A 12052-nucleotide genomic window follows, 5' to 3' on the forward strand; every position below is an offset into this window, starting at 1 on the left:
TACCACAAGAATGCAGTTTACATGATAGGTTTGTCACATCTAAGGCAATGCATGAATAGAGCAGATCAGTTTTACCATGGATTATAAAACCAAAATCCTTGCAACTGTTGTTGGGTTTTGGAGGGGTGGAGTGTTTGTGGGTTTTGTGGGGTTTTTTTTTTTTGACTTGTTCTTGTTTGGTTGTTTTTTTTTTCCCAAAAACATCACAAAACAGAAAATAGGGGTATGGTTGTAGTGGAAGGAAAGCATACCATAGTGTGTGCATACTCAGTTTTACAGATCACTTACCTTTTAACAACATATTAGATACTACTTTTCTCAAAATTGTTCATAGATAAAATTATACATCTCATTAGGGAAAAAAGTGATTATGCTGACAGCAGTTTATTTAGTTTGGTTTTTAATAAAGGAATTAGAAAATTGATTTTAAAGTGGCTGTTTCTGGCCACTGGTGCCTTGAGCCATGGAAATACCAAAGGATTGTTTTAAAATTGCTTCTTACTATACCATTACTAGAGCTATGAGCAATTGCCTGTTAGATTAAGTCCTGAGACAGCAGTGAAATTGTATGGTTAACAAATTTACTCAAATCAATTTATCTAAACATTGCATATATTTGTTTACAGTGGTGATGCTAATCAATTCTGATGATGATAGATACTTCCATATCTACAAATTTATAAAAATAATGGCTATTTGCACGGCGTAACTGTGCAATGAGGTGCTTTTCAAGTCAGTGATTATTTGATTCCAAATTTGGTATAACAAAAAACCTAAATATCTTTTACTTTTCTGTGAGAAAGCTTCAGAACTCCAAGAGATATTTCATTTTTCAGCCTTGAATTAAGCTTTTACCCTGCTGTAAGTCTCCCTCTTGTTTAAGTTCATACCCTGTTTGCATCAAGGCTCTTTGATTCTCTTTAGGAAGATTAGGTGGGAATAAATGAGGTCAGAATCTGATTTGATTTTCTGTGGCACATGGCTAGGCACTTCTGTGTGCTCTGTACTAGACTCATCATATGCTGTATGCATGTGCATTTAAAACCCTCCTTAGACCTTCAGTAGCGTATTTAAGGGGTAGGAGTTTTGATTGTCAGAGGCTTTTTGTAGTGGGATCTGTGTTAATGAGTATCAGGATGAAAATACATGCTTTGTTATCCTTGGAGTTAGTTGTAGCTCTTTGTCATCCTTTGAATTCCTCATTGACTCTGCTGTCTCTTAGAAGCCCTCTTTACATAACAAAAGCTGCAAAATGACCACAAGTAGTTCTGTAGATTAATAAGCCTTGTAAAGTATCATAAATGATGACTTAAGCTGGAAAACACCATCCAGATGGAGGGAAATTATGTCTATTTTATTATGAATAGGGTGATGATCTGTTAGATTATTCCATTCTACATGTGATAAAAAAAATCATATTTAGATTTCAGGGCTTATACCTGAATCTTTACAAGGCCTTTAGCAACCTGTTTTTCTGCTCCCTGCTCCCATCATCAACAAGGATGACTGCACATTGGCACATAATCCTGTTCTGATAAGTGCCAGATCAGTTATCCTTCAGAATTTTATTTGTTTGAAACAGGGTGGAATCCAATGCGTGTTGCTCATTAAGTCACTCACAGCCAGGGAATTTTGAAAGTATGGGAGCTCTACCTGCTAAGCGCTCTCTAAAAGAGCCTACGAACTTCTTCTCAGAAACTTCTGCATGTCTTTTGAGGGGAAAGAAAGTCCTCTATTCTCTTTTTCAAGCAAGGACTAGTCACAGTACTAAACTTGCACTTTAAATAATGTTTAAAAAATACACTGCTGCCCTACCAATGGGCTTGGAATAGTTCCGTGAAACACCTTCAGGATCACCACTTATTTTGCAGAAAATCTTATGGAAATGTAGCAAGCACAGCTCAGGTGAGGATCATATTTTTAAAGCAATTCTACTTTGGTAATTTTACCCTTGTAAGACAGAGATCCATCATTCCTATTTTCAGTCTTATCTTACCAGTTTTGCAAAATTCCTATTACTGCCCACATAGAAGAGCAAACAAACAAGCAAACAAAATGATCAAAACATCAAGCTGTTACATAGACTTCAATAAAACTCTGTGAATTGCAACTCTATAGTTTTACTTAAACAAAAAAGAAGTCTATTCATGTGGCAACCTTGAACTGTTCCTGTCATTTCCCTGAGCTACATGATTAGCATAACATTCCTAGTACAGGGTAAAACCAGAGTTATAGCAGTAGGTAATTCAAGATGGACTGTCAGCAGGATGAACCCCAGCAATGCAGCTTGACTCATAACCCAGGCTGCTTTCATACTTGGGCCCAGTCTAGCCTCAAAATGTCAGTGTTGACTACACAAATATTGTGCTCCCGTTTTAGACAGAAGAAAAGTTGGAATTCTCTTTAAATTTAAACTTGATTTATTTTCAGTTACTTTGTCTAAATAAATGTCAGCCTCTTAATTCTAGCTCACTGTTCAACTGTAAGTATTCAGTTGTAAATGCATGCTATTTGTATGAAGGGACAGGTGAATCTTTTTCCACCTGTTTCACTCAATATTTCTCTGCATCTCTCAGTTGTAATCTGATTAATCCATCATTGCATCTTTCTTAAAACAGGCACTGCTAATCCTCTTTTTGAGTATGGAAAAAGGTTTAGTTTGCAATCTTCATGCAAAACCCTCCTAATTTTGCCTTGCAGCAGACTAAGTGATATGGTCATTTACGGATAAACTTGGGCACTGCAGTAAATTGAATTGTCAAGGTCACAAAGGGAGTTAATGCCTTACTCGTGCTCAAAACTGATTCTCTTGGATACTTACCACAAAGTAGTGTCAGCTGAGTATCAGTCTTGTTCAGTTTGGTTACTTGGTGCCTTGATCTGATTATTTGTTCAGTTGAGCCTGAATCAATCAAATTGATTTATTGAAACAATTTTAATTGTGGTATCTGAAGACCAGGATAAACTTACCTGAGAAAACTGTGAGCCACTTGTCTCTTCCAAATAAGGGCTTACCTCAAGTACTGTTTCCTTTAGCACTAAAAAATTGTCTGAGCATGAAAATACATACCCAGAGCTTTTTAAAACAGATGCATACAGAGGGATATATGACCTCTAGATTATCCAAATGAAGAAAGACTGCCCAGCTCACCTACTTTAACAAACAAGAGTTAACAAATATTTTGCTTTGCTGCTGATACAGTCACTACATCCAAGCAGTGAAGGAGGAACATAATGACCCACACTTTTCTGGGAATTTTTCATTTAACTGTAAATAGAACATGGCTCAGCAGCTTTTCTCAAAGTGGCCTACAAGTAGTGCTTTAGCCACTTTGTAGTTACAGATAAAGATAATAATTTTAAAATAAATCTAGTCACTGGAGAATCACTGCTCTATATGGGTATTTTTCAGAGAGTATCATCTTGGTGCCCCACCTCTCAACAATGAACAGAATTTTTCCTGGGATTTCAAGCATAAAGTAAGTTTGTTTCACACCACAGCTCAACAGATTATGTGGCGTAAACTGTTATAGTAGCAGTATGTCTGTTAAAATGGAAAGAGAACAAATTAGATTGAAACCTAGCACAACAGTTTTCATTTAATACATTTATGCTAGCAATCTGTCCTGCTAGTTACACAAATCTACACAAGAGAATATATGCAAAAGCAAACATGTGCTATTCAACATCGGTTTGGAGACTGTAGCCAAATGCTCCAATAAAATACAATGACAGAACTGCTTCATATGAGGATTTAGCTATTTAGTAATGATTTAATCAAAGTCATCTCAGTTTCATTCACACATTCTTCCATTCCTTTCTCAGTGTTTTCAGTTGTACTGGGAATAAGGGAAGAATTGAACTCAAAGCAAGAAGGGCAGGGCGAGAGAATGTGCTAGCTGACTTAACTTGATTCTCCCACATGGTAATTTTTTTGTTATTTGAAAGGTGTGTAGGAAGACTGTTTCTCAGTTGAGAGGAATAAAGATTAGGAATGTCTTGAGGGTGAGATGTGAAACGTACAGCTCATGTAAGACAGGAACTGGCAAATCAACTATGTAATTTGACCTGCCCAGAGTTTTCCTGCAGTTGGTAGAATGAGGACTGGGAGAGAAAGGCACACCATGTCAAAAAACTGTTCTTGACTGCCTCCATTCAATTATAATAAGTGAAATAAACAAATAATTTTAATAATTAGCTTTACTGGCAATTTTGTTAGTAAGTTTACTTAGGGTTAGCTAAACTTTCCAACAGAGTTTCAGTGGCCTATGGGAGGACAAATGGGATACAAATTCAGGATCCTGTTATAAGAGTAACCACATTTGATTCCCCATGTTTAAAGGAATGCATGAATTAACAAGAACAGAGTTCCCAGACAAGTCAATAGGAATGTCTTATTCCAATTATCTTATTTTGTTCCTGAGCTCTTTGCTTTACATGTTGGATATCGGTTGTAGAGGGACCAGAATGGAAGTTCCAATGAAATGTGTGCTCTGTGATGAGCTTTTATCTTCTGATGAGATCCTTCAAATTGAGAACAAGTAAAATAATAGCAGTCAAATTATTAATGAAGTCAAATAATTCTGCTGGAACCAATGTTTCTTAAGTAGAACCAATCCACGGGCTCTTGGAAGGAGGAAGCAGAGAAAGATGTGAATTACTCGCATGTTGAAACTGAAACATTATGGTGTCCTCTTGATTTGTCAAATCAATATTTTGAGTGTAATTTGCACTGAATGTATAATAGCTGGGACTGTTACATTTAGTACTTAGGTGAGACTTCCTGGAAGGCTACTATGAGGTCTCCACGCAGCCTTCTCTTCTCCAGGCTGAACAGCCCCAACTTTCTCAGCCTTTCTTCATATGGGAGGTGCTCCAGCCCCCTGCTCATCCTCATGGCCCTCCTCTGGACTTGCTCCAACAGCTCCATGTCCTTTTTATGTTGAAGACACCAGAACTGGACACAATACTCCAAGTGGGGTCTCATGAGAGCAGAGTAGAGGGGCAGGATCACCTCCTTTGACCTGCTGGTCACACTTCTTTTGATGCAGCCCAGTATATACAGCTGTCTTTCTGGGCTGTGAGTGCACACTGAAGCTGGCTTGTGTTCAGTTTCTCATCAACCAAAACCCCCAGGTCCTTCTCTGCAGGGCTGCTCTGAATGTCTTTGCTGCCAAACCTGTAGCTGTGCCTGGGATTTCCCCGACCCAGGTATAGGACCTTGTACTTATTTGGCTTGGCTGAACTTCATGAGGTGGGCATGAGCCCACCTCTCAAGTGTGTCGAGGTCCCTCTGGATGGCATCTCTTCCTTCCAATGCGTCAATTGAACCACACAGCTTGATGTCAACGGCAAGCTTGCTGAAGGTGCACTCAATCCCACTGTCCATGGCACTGGGAAAGATGTTGAACAGGATCAACATCGACCCCTGAGGGATACCACTCATTACCGGTCTCCATTTGGACATTGAGCCGTTGACCACAACTCTTTGCATATGGCCATACAGCCAGTTCTTTATCCACCTATCAAACTGATCTCCAGTTTAGAGACAAGGACATAGCGCGAGACGGTGTCAAATGCTTTGCACAAATCCAAGTAGATGACATCAACTGCTCTACCCCTGTCCATCAGTTCCATAGCCCTGTCATAGAAGACCACCAAATAGGTCAGACAATATTTCCCCTTAGTGAAGTCATGATGGCTGTCACTAAGCACCTCGTTGTTTTTCATGTGCCTTAGCACATCTGCTCCAAGATTTTGCCAGGCACAGAGGTGAGACTGACTGGTCTGTAGTTCCTTGGGTCATCAATTTTCCCCTTCTTAAAAATGGGGGTTATATTTCCCTTTTTCCAGTCACTGGGAACTTCACATGACTGTTATTGTTTTTCAGATATGATGGACAGTGGCTTAGCAACTTCATTTGCCAGCTCCTTCAGGACCCATGGACAGATTTCATCAGGTCCCATGGACTTGTGCACACTCAGGTTCTTAAGATGGTCTCGAATCAGATCCTCTCGTACAGTGGGTCTAAGGTCTTCATTCTCAAGAGTCCCTGCATCTGCCTTCCAAGACTTGGGCAGCGTGGTCCGAGTATTTCTAGTGAAGACTGAGGCAAAGTCATCGAGAACCTCAGATTCTTCAAATCCAGGGTAGCCAGTTCTCCCCTTAGCTTCTGGAGAGGGCCCACATTATCCTTAGTCTGTCTTTTGTTTGCTACATACCTATGGAAGCCTTTCCTGTTATCTTTCACATCACTTGCCAGACTCAATTCTAACTGGGCCTTAGCTTTTCTACCCTCGTCTCTAGCTTCCTGGACAGTATCCCTGTATTCTTCCGAGGCCAATCTGTCCTTGCTTCTTTCACCTTATATAAGCTTCTTTTTCCCCCCTCTTTCTCAGCAGCTCCTTATCCATCCACAGAGGCCTGCTGGCCCTCTTGCCTCATTTCCTTCTTGTCAGGATGCAATGCTGCTGAGCTTGTATCAGGTGATCCTTGAATCTCAGCGAGTAGTCTTGGGCCCCGCTGCCCTCTAGGACTTTATCCCATGGAGCCTTACTAAGCAGGGTCCTGAAGAGGCCAAAGTCTCTTTTGAAGTCCAGGGCAGTGAGCTTGCTGCACGCTCTTCTCACGGTCCTGAGGATCTCAAACTCAACCATCTCATGATCACTACATCCAAGGCTGCCCTGGAGCATCACATTCCCAACCAGCCCTCCCTGTTTGTGAGCTCGAGTTCAAGCATGGCACCTCTCCTTGTTGGCTCGTCTATTACTTGCAAGAGGAAGTTGTCTTCCACACATTCAAGGATCCTGGGTTGCTTGTGCTGTCCTGTACCCTTGCTCCAGCAGATATCAGTATGGCTGAAGTCCCCCATGAGGACAAGGGCCTGCGAGCGTGAGGCTGCTGCTGCTATCTGTCTATAGAGCGCATCATCCACAGAGTCCTCCTGATTGGGTGGTCTGTAACAGATCCCCAAAGTGATGTCCCCCATTGCTGTTCTCCCTTGTCCCTGACCCACAAGCTCTCTCTTGACTCATCACTTGTCCCCAGACAAAGTTCCATACTCTCCAGCCTACCACTGACATAATTGGGTACTCCCCTCCTCATCTACCTGGCCTGTCTATCCTAAGGAGCCTATAACTTTCCATTCCAACACTCCAGTCAGAGGAGCCATCCCACCATGTTTTTGTGATACCAGTGATACCATGTCCCCGTAGCCATGTACACATCTCTAATTCCTCATTTATCCCCCCCCCATCTCATCCCCCTTGAGATTGGGTCAGGCCAACAGATGGATACCTCTGTGCCTTTGAAAGTAGGGTCACCTACTACTATGACCTGCTGCTTTTTTCTGGAGGCACCAGTAGTGATCACCTTCACTGATGCATCAGCTGGTTGCTCATTTGGTGTGGTGGGTGTTTCCTCATTAGCCCCCTGCAGAACTGTGAAGCTGTTCTGGGTGAGGATGTCAGATTTTGGAGGAAGCCCCTTGCTTTTGATTGTGATGTTTCCTTGTTTTTTTTTTTTTTGTTTGATTGTTTGTTTGGTGGGGGTTTTTTTTTGTGCGTTTTTGTGTTGTGTTTTTTTTTTGTTGTTGTTGTTTGTTTTTTGGGGGGGTGTTGTTTTGCTTTGTTACTAGTCCCCAGCTTCCTGGATTACTGCCCTCCTTTTCTTTACGCACTGTGGTGGACGCTTGAGGCTCCTGCACAGTTTGGGCCTGGAGCAAGCAGTCCAGCTCCCTCTCAGCTTCTCTGAGATCTTTCAGCTGCAGACGGTGTGCCGCAGCTCAGCCCCTGCTGCAGGAGGACCTCCACCAGGGAGCACCGAGTGCAGCCCTGCCCATTGTGCACCCTCCCCTCAAAAGACCAGTGCAGGCACTCTCTACACTCCAAGTTCTACGCTGCAGCCTCCCCTCTCACCGGCTGTACCTGGTGCCGACGCTGCCACAGCCGGGGCATCCAGAGCGGAGCTTCCAGACCAGGCCCAGGCCCAGGCCCAGGCCCAGGCCCTGGCCCAGGCCCTGGCCCTGGCCCTGGCCCTGGCCCTGGCCCTGGGGCGAGCCCTCATCATTCGACTGGCTGCCCACTCGCGCTGCCAGCGCCAACCTCGGCATCACACACTGTTCCCGCGCTGCCTGGGGCGGGTTTTCCCCGCTCAGGGCGGTGCCGTGCCTCCTGGCGCCGCCCCCTGTGAGTCCCTGCTCGCCTCTGCGGAGTTACCAGCTTCTGCGCAAGGCCCGGCGAGGGCTTGAGGCTCCCTTGGGGGGGTGTCTGCGCTCAGAAGTGAGGCTCCTGGATGCGGCATTTTCCGTCGCTCCGGGGTTGAAGGCTCCTCTCTGCAGACACCTCGGCAAATGAAATACTAGTATTGTGAAAATCTCAAGCAAGTAGTCACTAAGACGCAAAGTTGTTAGTAGGGGGTGTTGTTTTATTCCTATGGGGCTTTCTGCTTTAACATTTTTAACAGAAATTCATTGATTTGAGATCCCTGTGAAGTGGTTTAGCTGCCATGATTTTCTGTTCAGAAAATACTACTCAATAGTGGATGAGAAATTGTGTCTTTCTGAAACCCGGTTTCCATCAGGTTCCACATTGAGTGGCTGAATTGTTATGCTGTTAATCTTTACTGGTACGCTATTTCTACCTGTCTAGCTAATCTAAACCAGAATTTTAGGTTTCCCAGAAACGGCTTCCAGTGATGTTGGACAGTCAACAGTGTTATTTTGAAAACTCCTGCAATAATTTCACTTTTAAGAGCTGGAATTCAGGTGGCTCAAGCTATTGCCGTGTTCATGACCTGTTCTAATAAGGAATTGCCTTTCTCCTGTGACCCAGTAAAAATGGAGCAGGTTCAGCTGTGATGGGGATTCTTTCTATTTCAGGAAACAGCACAATGAAGGGAAGCTGCAAGATGCAGCTCTGTAATGCATGCTGTGGCCTTCTTAGCCCTGTTTCTGAAATCACTATGGTCTGGCTCCTACACATGAGAAAAAGTCAAGGAGCGTTGAGTCATGAAAGAAGCCAGGAGAAATCTGACACAGATGGTAACTGTGTTCCTTTTCTGATAGTGGCCCATAATGGGGAAAAAGAAGAGGCATGTTTCATATGAAGTTACTGTTGTGCAACACTCCTGGATCCCCTAGTTTGTTTACAATCACTTTATTTTGATGCAGTGCTAATGGCTGTTCTGAATTGTGTTTGCTTTTTTGCTTCCTTTGCCTTTGTCCATCCTCTAACGTGATAATTTGGGGTAAAGCAAGAATTAAAGTAGGTGTGATTTACTGAAATGAAGTTTCACATGATGTTTCATGGAGTTTTCATTGGTTTAATTCCTTCAGTTGAAATAAGTGCTCTCTGCAGTGCCCAAAGAGAGCAGCTTTTACTGCATGAAACTTATTTTTGATCTGACTGAACTTAATGTTCCAGGACCTGAAATATTGGTGTCTTTTTCTTTTTCAGAGGAATGATTTTCAGAAGGACTCTATGTAGTGAATATGACCAACCACTGAGCTGCCTGATGTTACTACTGTCTCAACTCTGTCCTTCACTGGGTGAAGTTCTCTTCTTACTTCACTGAGCAGCAGCAGAAAGTGAGTTTTAACAAGTGTGTCTGGAAAATAGCATTTTGAATAAGATGTATCAATACACATTAAGGGTTCTGCCATGTGCTTCTGTTACTCAGAGACTTCTGCTGAGGACAGCAGCATTGGAAGGATTAATATTTTAAAGTAACTGTTGGAGGATTATCATAAATCCAGACTCCATCTGTGTACATGATAAGGTGGAAGCATACATGGTTTCTTTAAAAGCCAGGAGGGGATTGTGTTTAATTAATACTGGGTTTAGCACCTGAGGGCACTGGGGACTGCTTGGAAAGGGGTACAAAGGTACATCTGGGCATGTGTCTCATTTTTAAAGAACGGGGGCTTTTGAAGGAAGTGCTGTTAACGTTAGAAGTACACTTTGTCTGTGGTTCTTCAGACATGGCACTGTGTGGAAGGGTATAGATTTTCCATTCTGTTTTTTCCAGTCAGTGGAAAAAATAGCAGTTGTAAGTATGCCTGTTAAGGGTCCCATGGCCTATTCAGGAAATGTCCTTTTTGAAACTTTACATGGGAGAGGTTGTGCTGTCCAGTGATGTAATCTTGTATTTTTGCATCAGTTTCTTCTGTGGGCATCTTCTTGCACACTTGTGGAAGTCACAGTGAAGTCTAAATGTCGAGGGTAATTAATAATGCCTTTGTTTTTTACACTGTAGAGTAAAACATACTTCACAAAAATTCCCCTTAGCAACTTTTCTACGTATGTGTCATGTTAATTTTTTTAGAGGCTGAAGCTAATTATTTAGAACAAGGTAGAATGCTGAAGTTGGGTCATAACACTGAAAGGAGATACTTTGTGAGGAGAAGGAAACACGAATTCATATAATGCAACATATACTGCAACTGCACTATCATAAAATTTCCCATTACTGACGTAGGAGATTGCTATCTCCAGGATTAACTGTAATATCAGTATATCACATACGACTCCATAAAAGAAAACACCAAACAGACTAATGGAATAAGAGGCACATGATGAGCTTTACTTTCAAGTTATGTCTGTGTGTTGTGACAGTTAAACCTGAGCTGCAGCTCACTTTGCTCTACAGCATTCTAAAGACCTGATAAAGTTAAAAAGGATGTTTTTGCAAATTCTACTTATCTTTTAAGTTACAGTCATCATCAGAAGATATACTTTGGCTGGTTTTGCTTTGAATTTCTGTGCTTCTGAGTCATAGATCTGGTTGATTATGACTGACTGTATATTGTAGCAGCCCAAATGAAAGTGGGTTTTAAAAAGGTTCTCCCACATAAAGTTTCTTTGGCAAGAGTTGGTTAAAATTTTAATAAAAAAAACTTCGGTCTTAAATCTGTATCAATATTGCTGGTTTTGTGAGTTTAAAAATTATAATAATTTTTAAAAAATAACCCAAACACAAGGGTAGAGAGCATAAGTTCACTGTGGAGAGGAATGAATCCCTTTCAGTTCTTCTCAGCAGCTGGTCTTATTACTTACCCCTAGTTTCAGGTGAATCTTAATCTTGAGATACAATTTCATTGCCAAAAAGTGCTTGTAGGTAATACGTGAACCAGCCACTGTGAGGCTAGCTTTGCAGTCTAATATCGTGAGATCCTGATGTCTCTATGCACAGTGATGTGATACCAGTGTTTGGAAAATGTACTAGCCTTTTCCTACACTGAAGTGACTCTTGCAGCATTTGCTTTGCTTTGCTTTGCAAGCTGGGTATATAGAATTCCTGTTCCATGTGTCCAGCAGAGCCCTTCTGCTGGGAGGAATGCTGTAACTAAAAGAAGTATTTTCCTTAAAAAAAAAAAAAACAAAAAAGCCGCAACTTCTTACTGCTGTTTGTGCTTTATATTAGGCTGTTAAGCTAGATTTGCTCTATAGAAACTTTTCTGGCTTTATTGAGTTTAAACTGATGATGTACATGGTCTACTGTCCTTAGAAGGGACGTAAATAGGACAACATATAAACCTTGACCACTGTGAGCTTTGTGTTTAGGCTATAAATTTGATGGGAGTAAGGAAGGTATACTAATCTTTTTGTTCTGCATGAAACGTTTAGTGTATGGGATTATGGCCCATGTGTAGGGTTGCTATGGATGACAGTACTAATAATTTACTTCTTTATTTTAAGATTGCTTTATATGAACCTATTTATAGCATGGAACTCCTCACATTGCTATGGTGTTAACAACTGCAAGGCTAAAAGCACAAATGTTTGAACTGAGATACCTGTTGCTCAGCCACTGAAATACCATTGTCTGATACTAACATTACTTTGCAGATAAGGGCCCTCTCTCAATAGAGCCTTGTGCAAATGGTGGTTTCAGAAGCAGAGACAGATGCCCTGTTGGAGTTGCTGAGATGGTGATATCTTTTACTGAGGGATCAGAGGATGAGGGCCACATTGCAGCACCTCTTGGAATGACCTAAGGGAAGAATGGCACACTCACACTGAGGAAAATGGAGTACATGTAACTTGCCCATATT

This window comes from Pezoporus wallicus, unplaced genomic scaffold (genome assembly GCF_028554395.1).
Source record: "Pezoporus wallicus isolate ANWC-B61680 ecotype Strahan unplaced genomic scaffold, APGP_CSIRO_Pwel_v1 contig_4816, whole genome shotgun sequence".
Lineage (NCBI taxonomy): Eukaryota > Metazoa > Chordata > Aves > Psittaciformes > Psittacidae > Pezoporus > Pezoporus wallicus.